Below are 26,894 nucleotides of genomic sequence, written 5' to 3'. Positions count from 1 at the left end.
GGGGGTAGTTATCAACGTGTCAACTTTCCTGCCTTCGCCGGCCCAATATGCCCGCCTAAGCTCGCCTCACATCGCCGCCGCAGACCTGAAAAAATTCGCCTAAGTTATCAAGTAAAGCTGTCAAAAAGCCGCAGGGCGATGAGCAGCGGACTGTGAGAGTTATCACTCATCCGATCTCGCTGCTCTTCGGCTGTTTGACAGCTTTCTTGCTAGCCTGTCACTAAGCACTCACACTAAACTACACTGTTCTACCCCCTATACCGGCGCCCCCGGAGCCCCCCGCAACTAAATAAAGTTACTAACCCCTAAACCGCCGCTCCTAGACCCCGCCGCAAGTCTTATAAATGTATTAACCCCTAAACCGCCGCTCCCGGACACCGCTGCCACCTACATTATACCTAGTAACCCCTATCCTGCCCCCCCCCCTATACCGTCGCCCTCTATAATAAAGTTATTAACCCCTATCCTGCTGATCCCGCACCTCGCCGCAAATAAATAAATAGTTTAACCCCTAAACCACCGCTCCCTGAACCCGCCGCAACCTATATTAAATTTATTAACCCCTATCCTGCCCCCCCTACACCGTCGCCACCTATAATAAATTTATTAACCCCTATCCTGCCCCCCACTACACCGCCGCCACTGTAATAAAATTATTAACCCCTAAACCTAAGTCTAACACTAACCCTAACACCCCCCTAACTTAAATATTAATTAAATAAATCTAAATAATATTTCTATTATTAACTAAATTAATCCTATTTAAAACTAAATACTTACCTTTAAAATAAACCCTAATATAGCTACAATATAAATAATAATTATATTGTAGCTATCTTAGGATTTATTTTTATTTTACAGGTACCTTTCAATTTATTTTAACTAGGTACAATAGCTATTAAATAGTTATTAACTATTTAATAGCTTACCTAGCTAAAATAAAGAGAAATGTACCTGTTAAATAAATCCTAACCTAAGTTACAATTACACCTAACACTACACTATACTTTAATAAATTATTCCTATTTAAAACTAAATACTTACCTGTAAAATAAACCCTAAGATAGCTACAATATAATTAATAATTACATTGTAGCTATCTTAGGATTTATATTTATTTTACAGGTAACTTGGTATTTATTTTAGCTAGTTAGAATAGTTATTAAATAGTTATTAACTATTTAATAACTACCTAGCTAAAAGAAATACAAAATTATCTGTAAAATAAATCCTAACCTAAGTTACAATTAAACCTAACACTACACTATCATTAAATAAATTAAATAAATTAACTACAAATAACTACAATTAAATACAATTACATAAACTAACTAAAGTACAAAAAATAAAAAAAAGCTAAGTTACAAAAAATAAAAAAAATAAGTTACAAATATTTAAAAAAATATTACAACAATTTTAAGCTACTTACACCTAATCTAAGCCCCCTAATAAAATAACAAACCCCCCAAAATAAAAAAATGCCCTACCCTATTCTACATAAAAAAAGTTCAAAGCTCTTTTACCTTACCAGCCCTTAAAAGGGCCTTTTGTGGGGGCATGCCCCAAAGAATTCAGCTCTTTTGCCTGTAAAAGAAAAATACAACCCCCCCCCCCAACATTAAAACCCACCATCCACATACCCCTAATCTAACCCAAACCCCCCTTAAAATAACCTAACACTAATCCCCTGAAGATCATCCTACCTTTAGTTGTCTTCACTCAGCCGAGCCACCGATGGAACTGAAGAGGACATCCGGACCGGCAGAAGTGATCATCCAAGGGGCACTGAAGAAATCTTCCATCCGATGAAGTGATCCTCCAAGCGGCGCTGAAGAAATCTTCCATCCGGGCGATGTCATCTTCCAAGAGGCGCTGAAGAAGTCTTCTATCCGGGCGAGGTCATCTTCGAAGCCGGGTCTTGAATCTTCATCCCGCCGACGCGGAACATCCTTCTTTCCCAACGGACTACTGACGAATGAAGGCTCCTTTAAGGGACGTCATCCAAGATGGCATCCCTTCAATTCCGATTGGCTGATAGGATTCTATGAGCCAATCGAAATTAAGGTAGGAAAAATCTGATTGGCTGATTGAATCAGCCAATCAGATTCAAGTTCAATCCGATTGGCTGATCCAGTTAGCCAATCAGATTGAGCTCGCATTCTATTGGCTGATCGGAACAGCGAATAGAATGCAAGCTCAATCTGATTGATTATTAATTACATTGTAGCTATCTTAGGGTTTATTTTACAGGCAAAAGAGCTGAATTCTTTGGGGCATGCCCCCACAAAAGGCCCTTTTAAGGGCTGGTAAGGTAAAAGAGCTTTGAACTTTTTTAATGTAGAATAGGGTAGGGCATTTTTTTATTTTGGGGGGGTTTGTTAGTTTATTAGGGGGCTTAGATTAGGTGTAAGTAGCTTAAAATTGTTGTAATATTTTTTTAAATGTTTGTAACTTATTTTTTTTATTTTTTGTAACTTAGCTTTTTTTTATTTTTTGTACTTTAATTAGTTTATGTAATTGTATTTAATTGTAGTTATTTGTAGTTAATTTATTTAATTTATTTAATGATAGTGTAGTGTTAGGTTTAATTGTAACTTAGGTTAGGATTTATTTTACAGGTAATTTTGTATTTCTTTTAGCTAGGTAGTTATTAAATAGTTAATAACTATTTAATAACTATTCTAACTAGCTAAAATAAATACCAAGTTACCTGTAAAATAAATATAAATCCTAAGATAGCTACAATGTAATTATTAATTATATTGTAGCTATCTTAGGGTTTATTTTACAGGTAAGTATTTAGTTTTAAATAGGAATAATTTATTAAAGTATAGTGTAGTGTTAGGTGTAATTGTAACTTAGGTTAGTTTTTAGTTTACAGGTACATTTCTCTTTATTTTAGCTAGGTAAGCTATTAAATAGTTAATAACTATTTAATAGCTATTGTACCTAGTTAAAATAAATTGAAAGGTGCCTGTAAAATAAAAATAAATCCTAAGATAGCTAGAATATAATTATTATTTATATTGTAGCTATATTAGGGTTTATTTTATAGGTAAGTATTTAGTTTTAAATAGGATTAACTTAGTTAATAATAGAAATATTATTTAGATTTATTTAATTAACATTTAAGTTAGGGGGGTGTTAGGGTTAGTGTTAGACTTAGGTTTAGGGGTTAATAAATTTATTACAGTGGCGGCGGTGTAGTGGGGGGCAGGATAGGGGTTAATAAATTTATTATAGGTGGCGACGGTGTAGGGGGGGCAGATTAGGGGTTAATAAATTTAATATAGGTTGCGGCAGGGTCAGGGAGCGGCGGTTTAGGGGTTAAACTATTTATTTATTTGCGGCGAGGTGCGGGATCGGCAGAATAGGGGTTAATAACTTTATTATAGGGGGGGCAGGATAAGGGGTTACTAAGTATCATGTAGGTGGCGGTGGGCTCCGGGAGCGGCGGTTTAGGGGTTAATATGTATAGAGTAGCTTGCGGTGGGCTCCGGGAGCGGCGGTTTAGGGGTTAATTATTTTATTTAGTTGCGGCGGTGTAGGGGGGGACAGATTAGAGGTGTTTAGACTCGGGGTACATGTTAGGGTGTTAGGTGTAGACAGCTCCCATAGAAATCAATGGGATGTCTGGCAGCAGCGAACTTGTACTTTCGCTATGGTCAGACTCCCATTGATTCCTATGGGATCCGCCGCCTCCAGGGTGGCGGTTTGAAAACCAGGTACGCTGGGCCGTAAAAGTGCCGAGCGTACCTGCTAGTTTTTTGATAACTAGCAAAAGTAGTCAGATTGTGCCGCACTTGTGTGCGGAACATCTGGAGTGACGTAAGAATCGATCTGTGTCGGACTGAGTCCGGCGGATCGAAGCTTACGTCACAAAATTCTACTTTTGCCGGTCTGTAGCCTTTGATAACTAAGGCGAATCAGCCTCGCCACAAATACGCTGCGGAATTCCAGCGTATTTGAGGTTGACGGCTTGATAACTACCCCCCTATGTGACAGTGTGACACGCTATGTGAGGTCTGTTCCCCACATCACACTATAGCTCAGTAATATCACACTATGTGACAGTGTGACACGCTATGTGAGGTCTGTTCCCCACATCACACTATAGCTCAGTAATATCACACTATGTGACAGTGTGACACGCTATGTGAGGTCTGTTCCCCACATCACACTATAGCTCAGTAATATCACACTATGTGACAGTGTGACACGCTATGTGAGGTCTGTTCCTCACATCACACTATAGCTCAGTAAAATCACACTATGTGACAGTGTGACACGCTATGTGAGGTCTATTCCCCACATCACACTATAGCTCAGTAATATCACACTATGTGACAGTGTGACACGCTATGTGAGGTCTGTTCCCCACATCACACTATAGCTCAGTAATATCACACCATGTGACAGTGTGACACGTTATGTGAGGTCTGTTCCCCAGATCATGCGATGGCTCAGTAACACCACACCATGTGACAGTGTGACACGCTATGTGAGGTCTGTTCCCCAGATCAGACAATGGCTCAGTAACATCACACTATGTGACAGTGTGACACGCTATGTGAGGTCTGTTCCTCACATCACACTATAGCTCAGTAACATCACACTATGTGACAGTGTGACACGCTATGTGAGGTCTGTTCCCCACATCACACTATAGCTCAGTAATATCACACTATGTGACAGTGTGACACGCTATGTGAGGTCTGTTCCCCACATCACACTATAGCTCAGTAATATCACACCATGTGACAGTGTGACACGTGATGTGAGGTCTGTTCCCCACATCACACTATAGCTCAGTAATATCACACCATGTGACAGTGTGACACGCTATGTGAGGTCTGTTCCCTAGATCATGCGATGGCTCAGTAACACCACACCATGTGACAGTGTGACACGCTATGTGAGGTCTGTTCCCCACATCACACTATAGCTCAGTAATATCACACTATGTGACAGTGTGACACGCTATGTGAGGTCTGTTCCTCACATCACACTATAGCTCAGTAACATCACACTATGTGACAGTGTGACACGCTATGTGAGGTCTGTTCCCCAGATCACACTATGGTTCAGTAACATCACACTATGTGACAGTGTGACACGCTATGTGAGGTCTGTTCCCCACATCACACTATAGCTCAGTAATATCACACTATGTGACAGTGTGACACGCTATGTGAGGTCTGTTCCCCAGATCACACTATAGCTCAGTAATATCACACCATGTGACAGTGTGACACGCTACGTGAGGTCTGTTCCCCACATCACACTATAGCTCAGTAACATCACACTATGTGACAGTGTGACACGCTATGTGAGGTCTGTTCCCCACATCACACTATAGCTCAGTAATATCACACTATGTGACAGTGTGACACGCTATGTGAGGTCTGTTCCCCACATCACACTATAGCTCAGTAACATCACACTATGTGACAGTGTGACACGCTATGTGAGGTCTGTTCCCCACATCACACTATAGCTCAGTAATATCACACTATGTGACAGTGTGACACGCTATGTGAGGTCTGTTCCCCACATCACACTATAGCTCAGTAATATCACACCATGTGACAGTGTGACACGTTATGTGAGGTCTGTTCCCCAGATCATGCGATGGCTCAGTAACACCACACCATGTGACAGTGTGACACGCTATGTGAGGTCTGTTCCCCACATCACACTATAGCTCAGTAATATCACACTATGTGACAGTGTGACACGCTATGTGAGGTCTGTTCCCCACATCACACTATAGCTCAGTAATATCACACTATGTGACAGTGTGACACGCTATGTGAGGTCTGTTCCCCAGATCACATTATGGCTCAGTAACATCACACTATGTGACAGTGTGACACGCTATGTGAGGTCTGTTCCCCAGATCACACTATAGCTCAGTAACATCACACTATGTGACAGTGTGACACGCTATGTGAGGTCTGTTCCCCACATCACACTATAGCTCAGTAATATCACACTATGTGACAGTGTGACACGCTATGTGAGGTCTGTTCCCCACATCACACTATAGCTCAGTAATATCACACTATGTGACAGTGTGACACGCTATGTGAGGTCTGTTCCCCACATCACACTATAGCTCAGTAATATCACACCATGTGACAGTGTGACACGTTATGTGAGGTCTGTTCCCCAGATCATGCGATGGCTCAGTAACACCACACCATGTGACAGTGTGACACTATATGTGAGGTCTGTTCCCCACATCACACTATAGCTCAGTAATATCACACTATGTGACAGTGTGACACGCTATGTGAGGTTTGTTCCTCACATCACACTATAGCTCAGTAATATCACACTATGTGACAGTGTGACACGCTATGTGAGGTCTGTTCCCCAGATCAGACTATAGCTCAGTAACACCACACTATGTGACAGTGTGACACGCTATCTGAGGTCTGTTCCCCAGATCAGACAATGGCTCAGTAACATCACACTATGTGACAGTGTGACACGCTATGTGAGGTCTGTTCCCCAGATCACATTATGGTTCAGTAACATCACACTATGTGACAGTGTTACACGCTATCTGAGGTCTGTTCCCCAGATCACACTATGGCTCAGTAACATTACACTATGTGACAGTGTGACACGCTATGTGAGGTATGTTCCCCAGATCACACTATGGCTCAGTAACATCACACTATGTGACAGTGTGACACGCTATGTGAGGTCTGTTCCCCAGATCACACTATGGTTCAGTAACATTACACTATGTGACAGTGTGACACGCTATCTGAGGTCTGTTCCCCACATCACACTATAGCTCAGTAATATCACACTATGTGACAGTGTGACACGCTACGTGAGGTCTGTTCCCCACATCACACTATAGCTCAGTAATATCACACTATGTGACAGTGTGACACGCTATGTGAGGTCTGTTCCCCAGATCACACTATGGCTCAGTAACATTACACTATGTGACAGTGTGACACACTATCTGAGGTCTGTTCCCCAGATCACACTATGGCTCAGTAACATCACACTATGTGACAGTGTGACACGCTATGTGAGGTCTGTTCCCCACATCACACTATAGCTCAGTAATATCACACTATGTGACAGTGTGACACGCTATGTGAGGTCTGTTCCCCACATCACACTATAGCTCAGTAATATCACACCATGTGACAGTGTGACACGCTATGTGAGGTCTGTTCCCCACATCACACTATAGCTCAGTAACATCACACTATGTGACAGTGTGACACGCTATGTGAGGTCTGTTCCCCACATCACACTATAGCTCAGTAACATCACACTATGTGACAGTGTGACACGATATGTGAGGTCTGTTCCCCACATCACACTATAGCTCAGTAATATCACACCATGTGACAGTGTGACACGCTATGTGAGGTCTGTTCCCCACAGCACACTATAGCTCAGTAATATCACACTATGTGACAGTGTGACACGCTATGTGAGGTCTGTTCCCCACATCACACTATAGCTCAGTAACATCACACTATGTGACAGTGCGACACGCTATGTGAGGTCTGTTCCCCAGATCAGACAATGGCTCAGTAACATCACACTATGTGACAGTGTGACACGCTATGTGAGGTCTGTTCCCCAGATCAGACAATGGCTCAGTAACATCACACTATGTGACAGTGTGACACGCTATGTGAGGTCAGATCACACTACTTCTCAGTAACATCACACTATGTGACAGTGTGACACGCTATCTGAGGTCTGTTCCCCACATCACACCTGGGCCCCTATTTATCAAAGGTCTTGCAGACCTGATCCGACAGTGCGGATCAGGTCCGCAAGACCTCGCTAAATGCGGAGAGCAATACGCTCTCCGCATTTAACATTGCACCAGCAGCTCACAAGAGCTGCTGGTGCTACCCCGCCCCCTGCTGACTCGCGGCAAATCGGCCGCCAGCAGGGAGGTGTCAATCAACCAGATCGTATTCGATCGGGTTGATTTCCGGCGATTTCTGTCCGCCTGCTCAGAGCAGGCGGACAGGGTTATGGACCGCTGCTTCATAACTTGTGTTTCTGATGAGTCTGAAGACTCGCCAGAAACACGGCCCTTCAAGCTCCGTACGGGGCCTATGGCTCAGTAATATCACACTATGTTACAGTGTCAGACACTATTGGCTAGATTACGAGTTTTGCGTTACGGCTATTAACCTCGAAAAATTGGTCATTTTGCACTAAAAAGAATGACAGGTTGTGCGGTCCAGCTAAAATGCTTGCGTTACAGCCTATATCGACACAATCCATACCGCCATGTGAGAGCAGTAGTTATGGATTTTGTGAGAAAATGGTTTCACAAAACTCATAACTCTAATGTTACAATGCACACTAACACCCATAAACTACCTATTAACCCCTAAACTGCCACCCTCCCGCATCGTAAACACTATATTAAACTTATTAACCCCTAATCTGACGCCCACCCATATCGCGGCTATTAAATAAACCTATAAACCCTGAATCCACCGCTCCCAGACATCGCCAACACCAAATATAATTATTAACCCCTATTCCACCGCTCCCCGACATTACCGCCACTAATAAAATTTCATAACCCCTAATTCACCGCCCCCCGACATCGCTGACACATAAATAAACCTATTAAACCCTAAACTGCGCCCCCCACATTGCCAACACTATAATAAAGTATTAACCCCTAAACCTCCAGACCCCCACATCGTAACTACTAAACTAAATATATTAACCCCTAAACCGCCGCCCCCCACACATTGCAAAACACTAATTTAAACTATTAACCCCTAAACTTAACATCTCCCTAACTTTAAATTAGAAGTTACATTATAACTATCTTAAAATAAGTAAACTTACCGGTGAAATAAAAAAAAAAAATAAGTTTAAACTATAAATTAACCTAACATAACTATTCTAAAAAAATTAAAAAAAACTAAATTACAAATTTAAAAAAAACACTACAAAAATTTTTTAAAAATCTAAAATTGCAAAAAATAAACGAAATTATCAAATATAAAAACAATTAAACCTAATCTAATAGCCCTATAAAAATAAAAAAGTCTCCCCAAAATAAAAACACCCCCTAACCTACAATAAACTACCAATAGCCCCTAAAAGGGCCTTTTGTAGGGCATTGCCCTAAGTTAAACTGCTCTTTTACCCTAAAAAGATTACTAAGTCCCCCTAAAAGTAACCCCCCCACCCAACCAACCCCCTAAAATAAAAAAAAACTTACTCTAAAAAAATCCTAAAATACCCTTTGCCCCTAAAGGGGAATTCGTATGGGCATTTCCCTTAAAAGGGCATTCAGCTCTTTTAAAAGTGCCCAAAGTCCGAATCTAAAAAAAAAACACCCCAAAAAAATAAAAAATAAAATCTAACACTAACCACAGAATATCTACTCACAGGTCCTGAAGTCCGGACATCCAACTTCATCCAGGCGGCGAGAAGTCTTCATCCAGGCGGCGACACCTTCATCCATCTTGGGTCTTCTGTCTAGATCCCGTCTTCTGTCTAGATCCCTGCGGTGTGGAGTGGAGCTATCCAGGATGATGAAGACATCCTGCACGGAGCGTCCTCTTCATACAGTCACCACCGTACACTGAAGTTGAATGCAAGGTAGAGCTTCTGAAATTCTATTGGCTGTTCAAAACAGCCAATAGGATGAGAGCTACTGAAATCCTATTGGCTGTTCAAATCAGCCAATAGGATTTTAGTAGCTCTCATCCTATTGGCTGTTTTGAACAGCCAATAGGATTTCAGAAGCTTTCATCCTATTAACTGATTTGAATTTGAAGAATTAAATCAGCCAATAGGAATGCAAGGTACGCCATTTTGAAACAGCTACCTTGCATTCAACTTTAGTGCAGGATGGGATCAGCTTCCAGGATAGCTCCGCTCTAAGCCGCCGTGATGAAGATAGAAGACGTCCCCGAGATGGATGAAGGTGTCACCGCCTGGATGAAAACTTCTCGTCTCCTGAATGAAGATGGATGTCCTGATTTCAGGAACCGTGAGTAGATTTTATGGGGTTAGTGTTAGTTTTTTTTTTAAATGTTTGGGTGGGTTTTTTTTAGATTAGGACTTTGGGCACTTGTAAAAGAGCTGAATGCCATTTTAAGGACAATTCCCATACAAATTCCCCTTTATGGGCAATGGGTAGCTTAGGCTTTTTTAGAGTTAGTTTTTTTTGGGGGGAGGGTTGGTTGGGTGGGGGGATTACTTTTTAGGGTAAAAGAGCTGTTTAACTTAGGGCAATGCCCTACAAAAGGCCCTTTTGGCAGTTTATTATAGGTTAGGGGGTGTTTTTTATTTGGGGGCTTTTTTATTTTTATAGGGCTAATAGATTAGGTGTAATTGTTTTTATTTTTGATAATTTCGTTTATTATATTTTTGTGTGCCATACCTGTACTCGATTGTGCAAAAGGAAGTCATGGCATATGGGGTCTTTCATGCTGTTGTGCCTGTTGAGGGTCGGGGACCTTCGTATAAAAAGGCTGAAGGAGAAAGACCTGTACTGGGTGTCCAAGCATATCATACCATATACACGTCCCCTGATAGGGGACACCGCAGTGGAAGGTACCCGAACACAATTTCTTTGCACAAAAGGCAATCCCGGACCCCAACCTGTACTCGATTGTGCAAAAGGAAGTAACCTTACCATGGGTCTCAGACCGCACGTCTTTGTAATTCTCTGTCTGGGAAATTATAAATCTATCAAATCTATCTATTTATCTATCAAATCTATCTATCAATCGTATCTATCAAATGTATATTGCATCTATTGATCTATGTAATTCATATCTATCAAATGTATATTGCATCTATTGATCTATGTAATTCGTATTTCTCAAATTTATATTGCATCTATTAATCTATGTAATTCGTATCTATCAAATGTATATTGCATCTATTGATCTATGTAATTCGTATCTATCAAATGTATATTGCATCTTTTGATCTATGTAATTCGTATCTATCAAACGTATATTGCATCTATTGATCTATGTAATTCGTATCTATCAAATGTATATTGCATCTATTGATCTATGTAATTCGTATCTATCAAATGTATATTGCATCTATTGATCTATGTAATTCGTATCTATCAAATGTATATTGCATCTATTGATCTATGTAATTAGTATCTATCAAATGTATATTGCATCTATTGATCTATGTAATTCGTATCTATCATATGTATATTGCATCTATTGATCTATGTAATTCGTATCTATCAAATGTATATTGCATCTATTGATCTATGTAATTTGTATCTATCCAATGTATATTGCATCTATTAATCTATGTATCTATCAATCAAATCTATCTATCTCGTGGCCGAACTGTTTTGTGAAAGACACTAGTGTTTCGGACAAATTTGAAGTAGGAGGACCGAGCAAGCATCTTTTTCCATCTCCCGGTTCATAAAATCCATGCCATATACACCTCCAACGATAGGGGGAGTAACAGGTATTAAACTGCTAATAATAGTACTACTTAACACACCACTCATATCTGGTGGCAATATAGATTGCGCGCACAGTGCAGACCGCACGTCTTGTAATTCTCTGTCAGGGAAATTATATATCTATCAAATCTATCTATTTATCTATCAAATCTATCTAACTATCAATCGTATCTATCAAATATATATTGCATCTATTGATCTATGTAATTCGTATCTATCAAATGTATATTGCATCTATTGATCTATGTAATTCGTATCTATCAAATGTATATTTCATCTATTGATCTATGTAATTCGTATCTATCAAATGTATATTGCATCTATTGATCTATGTAATTCGTATCTATCAAATGTATATTGCATCTATTGATCTATGTAATTCGTATCTATCAAATGTATATTGCATCTATTGATCTATGTAATTCGTATCTATCAAATGTATATTGCATCTATTGATCTATGTAATTCGTATCTATCAAATGTATATTGCATCTATTGATCAATGTAATTCGTATCTATCAAATGTATATTGCATCTATTGATCTTAATCTATGTAATTCGTATCTATCAAATGTATATTGCATCTATTGATCTATGTAATTCGTATCTATCAAATGTATATTGCATCTTTTGATCTATGTAATTCGTATCTATCAAATGTATATTGCATCTATTGATCTATGTAATTTATATCTTTCAAATGTATATTGCATCTATTGATCTATGTAATTCGTATCTATCAAATGTATATTGCATCTATTGATCTATGTAATTTGTATCTATCCAATGTATATTGCATCTATTGATCTATGTAATCTATGTATCTATCAATCAAATCTATCTATCTCGTGGCCAGACTGTTTGTGAAAGCCACTTGTGTTTCGGCCAAATTTGAAGTAGGAGGACCAACCAAGCATCTTTTTCCATCTCCCGGTTCCTAAAATCCATGCCATATACACCTCCCCCGATAGGGGGAGTAACAGGTATTAAACTGCTAAGAATTGTACTACTTAACACACCACTCATATCTGGGGGCACAATAGATTGCACGCGCAGTGCCCCAAATTTGAAGCAGGAGGACCGACCAAGCATCTTTTTCCATCTCCCGGTTCCAAAAATCCATGCCATATACACGTCCCCTGGCGCCGCAACTGCCTCTGGGAACCTTACCATGGGTCCCAAACCCCATGTCTTGTAATTCTCTGTCAGGGAAATTATATATCTATCAAATCTATCTATTTATCTATCAAATCTATCTAACTATCAATCGTATCTATCAAATATATATTGCATCTATTAATCTATGTAATTTGTATCTATCAAATGTATATTGCATCTATTGATATATGTAAATCGTTTCTATCAAATGTATATTGCATCTATTGATCTATGTAATTTGTATCTATCAAATGTATATTGCATCTATTGATCTATGTAATTCGTATCTATCAAATGTATATTGCATCTATTGATCTATGTAATTCGTATCTATCAAATGTATATTGCATCTCAAACCACCAAAAACAATCAGCGCAACAGTCACTCAGCAAATATATGAATATGTGTATGGGAGATATTAACTAAAGATATATATAGCAATAGAATGGACACAGCACTAAAATAGCACAAAAAATGGCAATAAATATGGATCTAAATATTACTTAATAAAGGTGTTATATCGGTAGCGAATAGTCCAAAATAATAAAAGTCCAAAACAGGTTATAAACTCAAATTGAGAACAGTCTTACTAATACTGAAAGATGGTGTCTGGAGAATTCTTTTTGAAAACGCAGTTGCAGCTGCTTGAAAAACACTGCTTGTCCTGCAGCTGATACACAGTAACTCCAATCCCACAAAAGACAGCGCAATCTGTGAAGGCAAACAGATAGACTCCAATAGTGCAATATTGTATGTAAAAAAACAGCACTTTATTGACAAACACTTTAGCCAGAATACTCACAATATGCGAGATAAAAACATGCACAAAAAGGTATCTTTGTGTAGCGATATAGCCCGGTGATTGTGTGGTCAAAGGAAGCTTGGGAGAAAAGCAGCAGATTTTCCGGTCGGCGTGTGACGTCAACACCCGACAAACAGCTGATCGATGTTTCCCTTAGTCCCAATATACACAGGCTTGCCGAGCTTGCAGAGCTTGTTGCCTCAACGCGTTTCTCGCCCCCTACTGGGCGCTTTCTCAAGAGGAATAGTGATCTACCGGACTGTCTCTTCCTTGTTAATTTATATCCAGTGCAACAGCACCATCTATCTAAAGAATCAATTATTGCACTTAATATTGGAATAATATTAGATGAAGATTTGTAACCACTCAATATATTATCCTATTCTAATATCCAAAACAGTTAGTAGTCTAAATTTTTTTTTTTAAAAGTAATAATTTAACATGAGTAGACATATATTCTTATATACACAAGATTAATAAATACATGATTAGTTGGGTCCTAAAAACAGTATATTATACTTATTACTAACTTAATTAAAAAAAAAATTTAAAAATACATTTTTTTAAAAATAAATACATAATACATTAATATAAAAAATTATTCTTTTATATCCATTTTCAATTCTAAAAATTAAATTAAATTGCTTGAAAACCTTTATTATTATTAATAATATTATTAATTGTTCACTAATGTTACAATTTATGTTATGTATGCTGCCACATCTAAGTCGACATTTAGACCCCTAGGCGCAAGAGTTCCCAATTTGTATATCCAGAATGTCTCTCTGCGCCTAAGGGCCAAAAGTCTGTCACCACCCCTGGAACTTGGTTTAATCATTTCTATGCCCATCACAGTAAGGCATTTCGGATCACAAGCATGTTTTTGAGAGTAGTGAATTGGTACACTATGTTTTAAGATAGGCTTCTTTATATTATAAATATGTTCACTAAATCTCTTGGATAGGCATCTCTTCGTACGACCTACATATTTCAATCCACAGCTACACTCTAAAAGATATACTACATAAGAGGTTAAACTATTATTGGATTTTGGATCTTTCTTATCGTTATTGTTATTACTTTCAATAGCATAATATTGATTAACTTTCCTATTATAGAAAGTTCTAGGCTTCCAATTGTATTTCTGTTCATTCTTGTAGTCTAACTTATCTCTTCTTAATTTATTTGATTTACTTATACTTAATTCCTTTGTTAGTTTTTCAACACCTTTAATAATGTTATCATAAAGTTTTTTATATTCTTCATTTGTTAAGAAACTATTAACTTTAGTTTCAATTTTTTCAATCGCAATCTGAGTTGTTTCTAATCTTCCTTCCCTGTATTTGATTAATAACTTAATTAATTTGAAGGAGCAATCATCTAGAGCTGCCTCCCACTCTGTCATAAACTCCACCTCATCTAAAGCAAAGGCTGGCTTTTTCAATTTTTTAAATTTAAAAGGTACCTATAGATGTCACAAAGCTAGGTGCCCCATGTGTAAATGTATTAATAAAGAAAGATCAGCTTTCACATCAACATCAGGACAGGAATATACAGTCAAACAATTTATTACGTGTAAAACCTCTTATGTAGTATATCTTTTAGAGTGTAGCTGTGGATTGAAATATGTAGGTCGTACGAAGAGATGCCTATCCAAGAGATTTAGTGAACATATTTATAATATAAAGAAGCCTATCTTAAAACATAGTGTACCAATTCACTACTCTCAAAAACATGCTTGTGATCCGAAATGCCTTACTGTGATGGGCATAGAAATGATTAAACCAAGTTCCAGGGGTGGTGACAGACTTTTGGCCCTTAGGCGCAGAGAGACATTCTGGATATACAAATTGGGAACTCTTGCGCCTAGGGGTCTAAATGTCGACTTAGATGTGGCAGCATACATAACATAAATTGTAACATTAGTGAACAATTAATAATATTATTAATAATAATAAAGGTTTTCAAGCAATTTAATTTAATTTTTAGAATTGAAAATGGATATAAAAGAATAATTTTTTATATTAATGTATTATGTATTTATTTTTAAAAAAATGTATTTTTAAATTTTTTTTTTAATTAAGTTAGTAATAAGTATAATATACTGTTTTTAGGACCCAACTAATCATGTATTTATTAATCTTGTGTATATAAGAATATATGTCTACTCATGTTAAATTATTACTTTTAAAAAAAAAATTTAGACTACTAACTGTTTTGGATATTAGAATAGGATAATATATTGAGTGGTTACAAATCTTCATCTAATATTATTCCAATATTAAGTGCAATAATTGATTCTTTAGATAGATGGTGCTGTTGCACAGGATATAAATTAACAAGGAAGAGACAGTCCGGTAGATCACTATTCCTCTTGAGAAAGCGCCCAGTAGGGGGCGAGAAACGCGTTGAGGCAACAAGCTCTGCAAGCTCGGCAAGCCTGTGTGTATTGGGACTAAGGGAAACATCGATCAGCTGTTTGTCGGGTGTTGACGTCACACGCCGACCGGAAAATCTGCTGCTTTTCTCCCAAGCTTCCTTTGACCACACAATCACCGGGCTATATCGCTACACAAAGATACCTTTTTGTGCATGTTTTTATCTCGCATATTGTGAGTATTCTGGCTAAAGTGTTTGTCAATAAAGTGCTGTTTTTTTACATACAATATTGCACTATTGGAGTCTATCTGTTTGCCTTCACAGATTGCGCTGTCTTTTGTGGGATTGGAGTTACTGTATATTGCATCTATTGATCTATGTAATTTGTATCTATCAAATGTATATTGCATCTTTTGATCTATGTAATTCGTATCTATGAAATGTATATTGCATCTATTGATCTATGTAATTCGTATCTATCAAATGTATATTGTATCTATTGATCTATGTAATTTGTATCTATCAAATGTATATTGCATCTATTGATCTTAATCTATGTAATTCGTATCTATCAAATGTATATTGCATCTATTGATCTATGTAATTCGTATCTATCAAATGTATATTGCATCTATTGATCTATGTAATTCGTATCTATCAAATGTATATTGCATCTTTTGATCTATGTAATTCGTATCTATCAAATGTATATTTCATCTATTGATCTATGTAATTCGTATCTATCAAATGTATATTGCATCTATTGATCTATGTAATTCATATCTATCAAATGTATATTGCATCTATTGATCGTAATCAATGTAATTCGTATCTAACAAATGTATATTGCATCTATTGATCTATGTAATTCATATCTATCAAATGAATATTGCATCTATTGATCTATGTAATTCGTATCTAGCAAATGTATATTGCATCTATTGATCTATGTAATTTGTATCTAGCAAATGTATATTGCATCTATTGATCTATGTAATTCGTATCTATCAAATGTATATTGCATCTATTGATCTATGTAATTCGTATCTATCATATGTATATTGCATCTATTGATCTATGTAATTCGTGTCTATCAAATGTATATTGCATCTATTGATCTATGTAATTTGTATCTATCCAATGTATATTGCATCTATGCAATTGATCTATGTAATCTATGTAACTATCTATCAAATCTATCTATCTCGTGGCCGGACTGTTTTGTGACAGCCACTTGTGTTTCGACCAAATTTGAAGTAGGAAGACCAACCTAGCATCTTTTTCCATCTCCCGGTTCCTAAAATCCATGCCATACACACCTCCCCCGATAGGGGGAGTAACAGGTATTAAACTGCTAAGAATAGTACTACTTAATACAACACTCATATCTGGTGGAACAATAGAGTGCCCCAAATTTGAAGCAGGAGGACCGACCAAGCATCTTTTTCCAACTCCTGGTTCAGAAAATCCATGCCATATACACGTCCCTTGGCGCCGCAACTGCCTCTGGGAACTTTACCATGGGTCCCAGACCGCACTTCTTGTAATTCATTGTCTGGGAAATTATATATCTATCAAAACGATCTATTTATCTATCAAATTCTTTCTAACTATCAATCGTATCTATCAAATATATATTGCATCTATTGATCTATGTAATTCGTATCTATCAAATGTATATTGCATCTATTGATCTATGTAATTCATATCTATCAAATGTATATTGCATCTATTGATCTATGTAATTCGTATCTATCAAATGTATATTGCATCTATTGATGTATGTAATTTATATCTATCAAATGCATATTGCATCTATTGATCTATGTAATCTATGTATCTATCTATCAAATCTATCTATCTCGTGGTTGTGCAAATGGACTGTTTGCGGTTGTTTGCGGTGCGTTACACGGGGAGTTTGGTCTGTCACTGTGAAGCGGGCATAACCCTTACACTACCTGATCGATACAACATCATACCTGATGTTTTAAAGCACGTTATTCCAAACAATTTAGGAATGTTAGGTGATTTATGCCCTTTATGGATTAAAACCAGACTCTGCATCAACTATGTAATTTTCCGTGGGAGTTTTGCCATGGATCCCCCTCCGGCATGCCACAGTCCAGGTGTTAGTCCCCTTGAAACAACTTTTTCATCACTATTGTGGCCAGAAAGAGTCCCTGTTGGTTTTAAAGTTCGCCTGCCTATTGAAGTCAATGGCAGTTCGCCTGGTTCGCGAACAGTTGCGGAAGTTCGAGTCCGCCGTTCGCGAACCAAAATTTTTAGGTTCGCGACATCACTACAACAGATATGAGTGGTGGCACTAGTTGGCAAGTGGGCCTGGCACACACGCTGGCAGGCAGGCAGGCAACTGCAATTAGATTACACTAGCAGACTGATGTTTCACAGTCAAAAAAGTTTTTTTAATTTTTTTTTACACTACTGTTACAACAGATATGAGTGGTGGCACTAGTTGGCAAGTGGACCTGGCACACACACTGGCAGGCAGGCAACTGCAATTAGATTACACTAGCAGACTGATGTTTTACAGTCAAAAAAGTTTTTGTTTAAAAAATTTACACTACTGTTACAACAGATATCAGTGGTGGCACTTAGCAAGTGGGCCTGTCACACACGCTGGCAGGCAGGCAACTGCAATTAGATTACACTAGCAGACTGATGTTTCACAGTCAAAAAAGTTTTTTTTTAAAAAATTTACACTACCGTTACAACAGATATGAGTGGTGGCACTAGTTGGCAAGTGGGCCTGGCACACACGCTGGCAGGCAGGCAACTGCTATTAGATTACACTAGCAGACTGATGTTTTACAGTCAAAAAGGTTTTTGTTTAAAAAATTTACACTACTGTTACAACAGATATCAGTGGTGGCACTTAGCAAGTGGGCCTGTCACACACGCTGGCAGGCAGGCAACTGCAATTAGATTACACTAGCAGACTGATGTTTCACAGTCAAAAAAGGTTTTTTTTAAAAAATTTACACTACTGTTACAACAGATATGAGTGGTGGCACTAGTTGGCAAGTGGGCCTGGCACACACGCTGGCAGGCAGGCAACTGCTATTAGATTAAACTAGCAGACTGATGTTTCACAGTCAAAAACATTTTTTTTTACAAAATTTACACTACTGTTACAACAGATATGAATGGTGGCACTGCAGGCAGGCAACTGCAATTAGATTACACTAGCAGACTAGATGTTCTAGCCCTAAAAAGGGCTTTTTGGGGTGCTGTCCTTACAGCAGAGATCAGATGAGTCCTTCAGGACTGTAGTGGACACTGAATACACTATCCTAGCTATCAATTTCCCTATAAAATCAGCAGCAGCTACACTATCCCTCCTCTCACTAAGAATGCAGGATCAGAATGAATCTAAAATAGCTGCTGTCCAGGAGCTGGGAGGGTCTGGGAGGGAGTGTCTGCTGCTGATTGGCTGAAAAGTGTCTGCAGACTGTGAGATACAGGGTCAAAGTTTACTCAATGATGACGAATAGGGGGCGGATCGAACATCGCATATGTTCGCACTGCCGCGGCAAACGCGAACAAGCTATGTTCGCTGGGAACTATTCGCCGGCGAACTATTCGCAACATCACTATTGACAAGTGGATTTGCGGTATTTCCAAGTCTGGCCAAAAAAGTGAGCGGTACACCTGTACCTTCAAGACTCGTAATACCAGCGGGCGTTAAAAAGCAGCGTTAGGACCTCTCAACGCTGCTTTTTAAGGCTAACGCACAACTCGTAATCTAGGCCTTTATTTTGGGGGCATTTGGGGCAGTTTTAGAAAATTAACCAGAGATCTGATCTCTGGTTAATTTTCTGAGTGCTAATTGCAATAACCAGCCACTTGTACTGGGGGCGCGTGATAAATTAGAGCTCCACTTGTAATCTAGACCAAAGTCTTTAGAATTGGGCCCTAAGTGTTTTTACACTGTCTTTTTATTGTGCATTTGTTGATTGCACATTTAATGATCCTTTCAATTTAAACCAATAAAGCAACATCCGTTCTGCTTCCCACTAATGCCCATTGGCTGATATGAACTTTCTGCTGAGTCTCATTGGCTGTTTTGTACCAATGAAAATGAGCCAGAAATACCTATCAGCCAATAGCATTAGTGGACGGTACATAACTGGTACAGTAAGAGATTGTGATATAAAATGTTTATGTGCATCTTTGCTGGCGAGGCTACGGCAAGACTTTTATAGATAATAAATTCTACTGGGAGACTTTTATAGATATTAAATTCTACTGGGAGACTTTAATAGATACTAAATTCTACTGGGAGACTTTTATAGATATTAAATTCTACTGGGAGATTTTTATAGATATTAAATTCTACTGGGAGACTTTTATAGATATTAAATTCTACTGGGAGATTTTATAGATATTAAATTCTACTGGGAGACTTTTATAGATATTCAATTCTACTGGGAGAATTTATAGATATTCAATTCTACTGGGAGACTTTTATAGATATTAAATTCTACTGGGAGACTTTAATAGATATTCAATTCTACTGGGAGACTTTAATAGATATTCAATTCTACTGGGATACTTTTATTGATATTAAATTCTACTGGGAGACTTTAATAGATATTCAATTCTACTGGGAGACTATTATAGGTATTAAATTCTACTGGGAGACTTTTATAGATATTCAATTCTACTGGGAGATTTTTATAGATATTAAATTCTACTGGGAGACTTTTATAGATATTAAATTCTACTGGGAGACTTTTATAGATATTAAATTCTACTGGGAGATTTTTATAGATATTAAATTCTACTGGGAGACTTTTATAGATATTAAATTCTACTGGGAGATTTTTATAGATATTAAATTCTACTGGGAGACTTTAATAGATATTCAATTCTACTGGGAGACTTTAATAGATATTCAATTCTACTGGGAGACTTTTATAGATATTCAATTCTACTGGGATACTTTTATAGATATTAAATTCTACTGGGAGACTTTAATAGATATTCAATTCTACTGGGAGACTATTATAGGTATTTAATTCTACTGGGAGACTTTTATAGATATTCAATTCTACTGGGAGATTTTTATAGATATTAAATTCTACTGGGAGACTTTTATAGATATTAAATTCTACTGGGAGACTTTTATAGATATTAAATTCTACTGGGAGATTTTTATAGATATTAAATTCTACTGGGAGACTTTTATAGATATTAAATTCTACTGGGAGACTTTAATAGATATTCAATTCTACTGGGAGACTTTTATAGATATTCAATTCTACTGGGAGACTTTAATAGATATTCAATTCTACTGGGAAACTTTAATAGATATTCAATTCTACTGGGAGACTTTTATAGATATTAAATTCTACTGGGAGACTTTAATAGATATTCAATTCTACTGGGAGACTTTTATAGATATTCAATTCTACTGGGAGACTTTAATAGATATTAAAATCTACTGGGAGACTTTTATAGATTTTAAATTCTACTGGGAGACTTTAATAGATATTAAATTCTACTGGGAGACTTTTATAGATATTAAATTCTACTGGGAGACTTTAATAGATATTCAATTATACTGGGAGACTTTTATAGATATTAAATTCTACTGGGAGACTATAATTGATATTAAATCCCACTGGGAGACTTTTATAGATATTAAATTCTACTGGGAGACTATAATTGATATTAAATCCCACTGGGAGACTTTTATTGATATTAAATTCTACTGGGAGACTTTTATTGATATTAAATTCTACTGGGAGACTTTTATTGATATTAAATTCTACTGGGAGATTTTATAGATATTACATTCTACTGGGAGACTTTTATTGATATTAAATTCTACTGGGAGACTTTTATTGATATTAAATTCTACTGATAGAAGTTTATTGATATTAATGTCTTCTGGGAGACTCTTATTGATACTAAATTCTATTGGGAGACTTTTATAGATATTAAATTCTACTGGGAGACTTTTATAGATATTCATCTCTTGTGTAATGTTACATGTAGATATATGGTCATGCCTTTCAGTGGATCTCTTGTGTAATGTTACATGTAGAAATATGTTCATGCCTTTCAGTGGATCTCTTGTGTAATGTTACATGTAGATATATGTTCATGCCTTTCAGTGGATCTCTTGTGTAATGTTACATTTAGATATATGTTCATGCCTTTCAGTGGATCTCTTGTGTAATGTTACATGTAGATATATGTTCATGCCTTTCAGTAGATCTCTTGTGTAGTGTTATATGTAGATATATGGTCATGCCTTTCAGTGGATCTCTTGTGTAATGTTACATGTAGATATATGGTCATGCCTTTCAGTGGATCTCTTGTGTAGTGTTACATGTAGATATATGGTCATGCCTTTCAGTGGATCTCTTGTGTAGTGTTACTTGTAGATATATGTTCATGCCTTTCAGTGGATCTCTTGTGTAATCTTACATGTAGATATATGGTAATTCCTTTCAGTGGATCTCTTGTGTAGTGTTACATGTAGATATATGTTCATGCCTTTCAGTGGATCTCTTGTGTAATGTTACATGTAGATATATGGTCATGCCTTTCAGTGGATCTCTTGTGTAGTGTTACATGTAGATATATGTTCATGCCTTTCAGTGAATCCCTTGTGTAATGTTACATGTAGATATATGTTCATGCCTTTCAGTGGATTTATTGTGTAATGTTACATGTAGATATATGTTCATGCCTTTCAGTGGATCTCTTGTGTAATGTTACATGTAGATATATGTTCATGCCTTTCAGTGGATCTCTTGTGTAATGTTACATGTAGATATATGCTCATGCCTTTCAGTGGATCTCTTGTGTAATGTTACATGTAGATATATGTTCATGCCTTTTCAGTGGATCTCTTGTGTAATGTTACATGTAGATATATGTTCAAGCCTTTCAGTGGGTCTCTTGTGTAATGTTACATGTAGCTATATGGTCATGCCTTTCAGTGGATCTCTTGTGTAATGTTACATGTAGATATATGTTCATGCCTTTTCAGTGGATCTCTTGTGTAATGTTACATGTAGATATATGTTCATGCCTTTCAGTGGGTCTCTTGTGTAATGTTACATGTAGCTATATGGTAATTCCTTTCAGTGGATCCCTTGTGTAATGTTACATGTAGATATATGTTCATGCCTTTCAGTGGATCTCTTGTGTAGTGTTACATGTAGATATATGTTCATGCCATTCAGTGAATCCCTTGTGTAATGTTACATGTAGCTATATGGTCATGCCTTTCAGTGGATCTCTTGTGTAGTGTTACATGTAGATATATGTTCATGCCTTTCAGTGAATCCCTTGTGTAATGTTACATGTAGCTATATGGTCATGCCTTTCAGTGGATCTCTTGTGTAGTGTTACATGTAGATATATGTTCATCCCTTTCAGTGGATCCCTTGTGTAATGTTACATGTAGATATATGTTCATGCCTTTCAGGGAACTCTTGTTTAATGTTACATGTAGATATATGTTCATGCCTTTCAGTGGATCCCTTGTGTAATGTTACATGTAGATATATGTTCATGCCTTTCAGTGGATCTCTTATGTAATTTTACATGTAGATATATGGTCATGCCTTTCAGTGGGTCTCTTGTGTAATGTTACATGTAGAGATATGTTCATGCCTTTCAGCGGATCTCTTGTGTAATGTTACATGTAGATATATGTTCATGCCTTTCAGTGGATCTCTTGTGTAGTGTTACATGTAAATATATGTTCATGACTTTCAGTGGATCTCTTGTGTAATGTTACATGCAGATATATATGTTCATGCCTTTCAGTGGATTTCTTGTGTAATGTTACATGCAGCTATATATTAATGCCTTTCAGTGGATCCCTTGTGTAATGTTACATGTAGAGATATGTTCATGGCTTTCAGTGGATCTCTTGTGTAATGTTACATGTAGATATATGTTCATGCCTTTCAGTGGATCCCTTGTGTAATGTTACATGTAGATATATGTTCATGCCTTTCAGTGGATCTCTTGTCTAATGTTACATATAGATGTATGTTCATGCCTTTCAGTGGATCTCTTGTGTAATGTTACATTTAGATATATGTTCATTCTTTTCAGTAGATCTCTTGTGTAATGTTACATGTAGATATATGTTGATTCTTTCAGTGGATCTCTTTTGTAATGTTACATGTAGATATATGTTCATGCCTTTCAGTGGATCTCTTGTGTAATGTTATATGTAGATATATGTTCATGCCTTTCAGTGGATCCCTTGTGTAATGTTACATGCAGATATATGTTCATGCCTTTCAGTGGATCTCTTGTGTAATGTTAGATGTAGATATATAGTCATGCCTTTCAGTGGATCTCTTGTGTAATGTTACATGTAGATATATGCTCATGCCTTTCAGTGGATCTCTTGTGTAATGTTACATGTAGATATATGTTCATGCCATGCAGTGGGTCTCTTGTGTAATGTTACATGTAGCTATATGGTCATGCCTTTCAGTGGATCTCTTGTGTAGTGTTACATGTAGATATATGTTCATGCCTTTCAGTGGGTCTCTTGTGTAATGTTACATGTAGCTATATGGTAATTCTTTTCAGTGGATCCCTTGTGTAATGTTACATGTAGATATATGTTCATGCCTTTCAGTGGATCTCTTGTGTAATGTTACATGTAGATATATGTTCATGCCTTTTAGTGTATCTCTTGTTTAATGTTACATGTAGATATATGGTCATGCCTTTCAGTGGATCTCTTGTGTAATGTTACATGTAGATATATGTTCATTCCTTTCAGTGGATCTCTTGTGTAATGTTACATGTAGATATATGTTCATGCCTTTCAGTGGATCTCTTGTGTAATGTTACATATAGATATATGGTAATTCCTTTCAGTGGATCCCTTGTGTAATGTTACATGTAGATATATGTTCATACCTTTCAGTGGATCTGTTGTGTAGTGTTACATGTAGATATATGTTCATGCCTTTAAGTGGATCTCTTGTGTAATGTTACATGAAGATGTATGTTCATGCCTTTCAGTGGATCTCTTGTGTAATGTTACATTTAGATATATGTTCATTCTTTTCAGTGGATCTCTTTTGTAATGTTACATGTAGATATATGTTCATGCCTTCAGTGGATCTCTTGTGTAATGTTATATGTAGATATATAGTCATGCCTTTCAGTGGATCTCTTGTGTAATGTTACATGTAGATATATGCTCATGCCTTTCAGTGGATCTCTTGTGTAATGTTACATGTAGATATATGTTCATGCCTTTTCAGTGGATCTCTTGTGTAATGTTACATGTAGATATATGTTCATGCCATTCAGTGGGTCTCTTGTGTAATGTTACATGTAGCTATATGTTCATGTCTTTCAGTGGATCTCTTGTGTAATGTTACATGAAGATGTATGTTCATGCCTTTCAGTGGATCTCTTGTGTAATGTTACATTTAGATATATGTTCATTCTTTTCAGTGGATCTCTTTTGTAATGTTACATGTAGATATATGTTCATGCCTTCAGTGGATCTCTTGTGTAATGTTACATGCAGATATATGTTCATGCCTTTCAGTGGATTTCTTGTGTAATGTTACATGTAGCTATATGTTCATGCCTTTCAGTGGATCTCTTGTGTAATGTTATATGTAGATATATGTTCATGCCTTTCAGTGGATCCCTTGTGTAATGTTACATGTAGATATATAGTCATGCCTTTCTGTGGATCTCTTGTGTAATGTTACATGTAGATATATGCTCATATCTTTCAGTGGATCTCTTGTGTAATGTTACATGTAGATATATGTTCATGCCTTTTCAGTGGATCTCTTGTGTAATGTTACATGTAGCTATATGTTCATGCCTTTCAGTGGGTCTCTTGTGTAATGTTACATGTAGCTATATGGTCATGCCTTTCAGTGGATCTCTTGTGTAGTGTTACATGTAGATATATGTTCATGCCTTTCAGTGGGTCTCTTGTGTAATGTTACATGTAGCTATATGGTAATTCCTTTCAGTGGATCCCTTGTGTAATGTTACATGTAGATATATGTTCATGCCTTTCAGTGGATCTCTTGTGTAGTGTTACATGTAGATATATGTTCATGGCTTTTTAGTGGATCTCTTGTGTAATGTTACATGTATATATATGGTCATGCCTTTCAGTGGATCTCTTGTGTAATGTTACATGAAGATATATGGTCATGCCTTTTAGTGTATCTCTTGTTTAATGTTACATGTAGATATATGGTCATGCCTTTCAGTGGATCTCTTGTGTAATGTTACATGTAGATATATGTTCATGCCTTTCAGTGGGTCTCTTGTGTAATGTTACATATAGATATATGGTAATTCCTTTCAGTGGATCTCTTGTGTAGTGTTACATGTAGATATATGGTCATGCCTTTTAGTGGATCTCTTGTTTAATGTTACATGTAGATATATGGTCATGCCTTTCAGTGGGTCTCTTGTGTAATGTTACATATAGATATATGGTAATTCCTTTCAGTGGATCTCTTGTGTAGTGTTACATGTAGATATATGGTCATGCCTTTTAGTGTATCTCTTGTTTAATGTTACATGTAGATATATGGTCATGCCTTTCAGTGGATCTCTTGTGTAATGTTACATGTAGATATATGTCCATGCCTTTAAGTGGATCTCTTGTGTAATGTTACATGTAGATATATGGTCATGCCTTTCAGTGGATCTCTTGTGTAATGTTACATGTAGATATATGTTCATGCCTTTCAGTGTGTATCTTGTGTAATGTTACATGTAGCTTTATGGCCATGCCTTTCAGTGGATCTCTTGTGTAATGTTACATGTAGATATATGGTTATTCCTTTCAGTGGATCCCTTGTGTAATGTTACATGTAGATATATGTTCATGTCTTTCAGTGGATCTCTTGTGTAATGTTACATGTAGATATATGTTCTTGCCTTTCAGTTGATCTCTTGTTTAATGTTACATGTAGATATATGGTCATGCCTTTCAGTGGATCTCTTGTGTAATGTTACATGTAGATATATGGTCATGCCTTTTAGTGGATCTCTTGTTTAATGTTACATGTAGATATA

Source organism: Bombina bombina, chromosome 11, assembly GCF_027579735.1.
Source record: "Bombina bombina isolate aBomBom1 chromosome 11, aBomBom1.pri, whole genome shotgun sequence".
NCBI classification, from domain to species: Eukaryota; Metazoa; Chordata; class Amphibia; order Anura; family Bombinatoridae; genus Bombina; species Bombina bombina.
The sequence above is the reverse complement of the archived record's forward strand: the minus strand, read 5'-3'. Positions refer to the sequence as shown.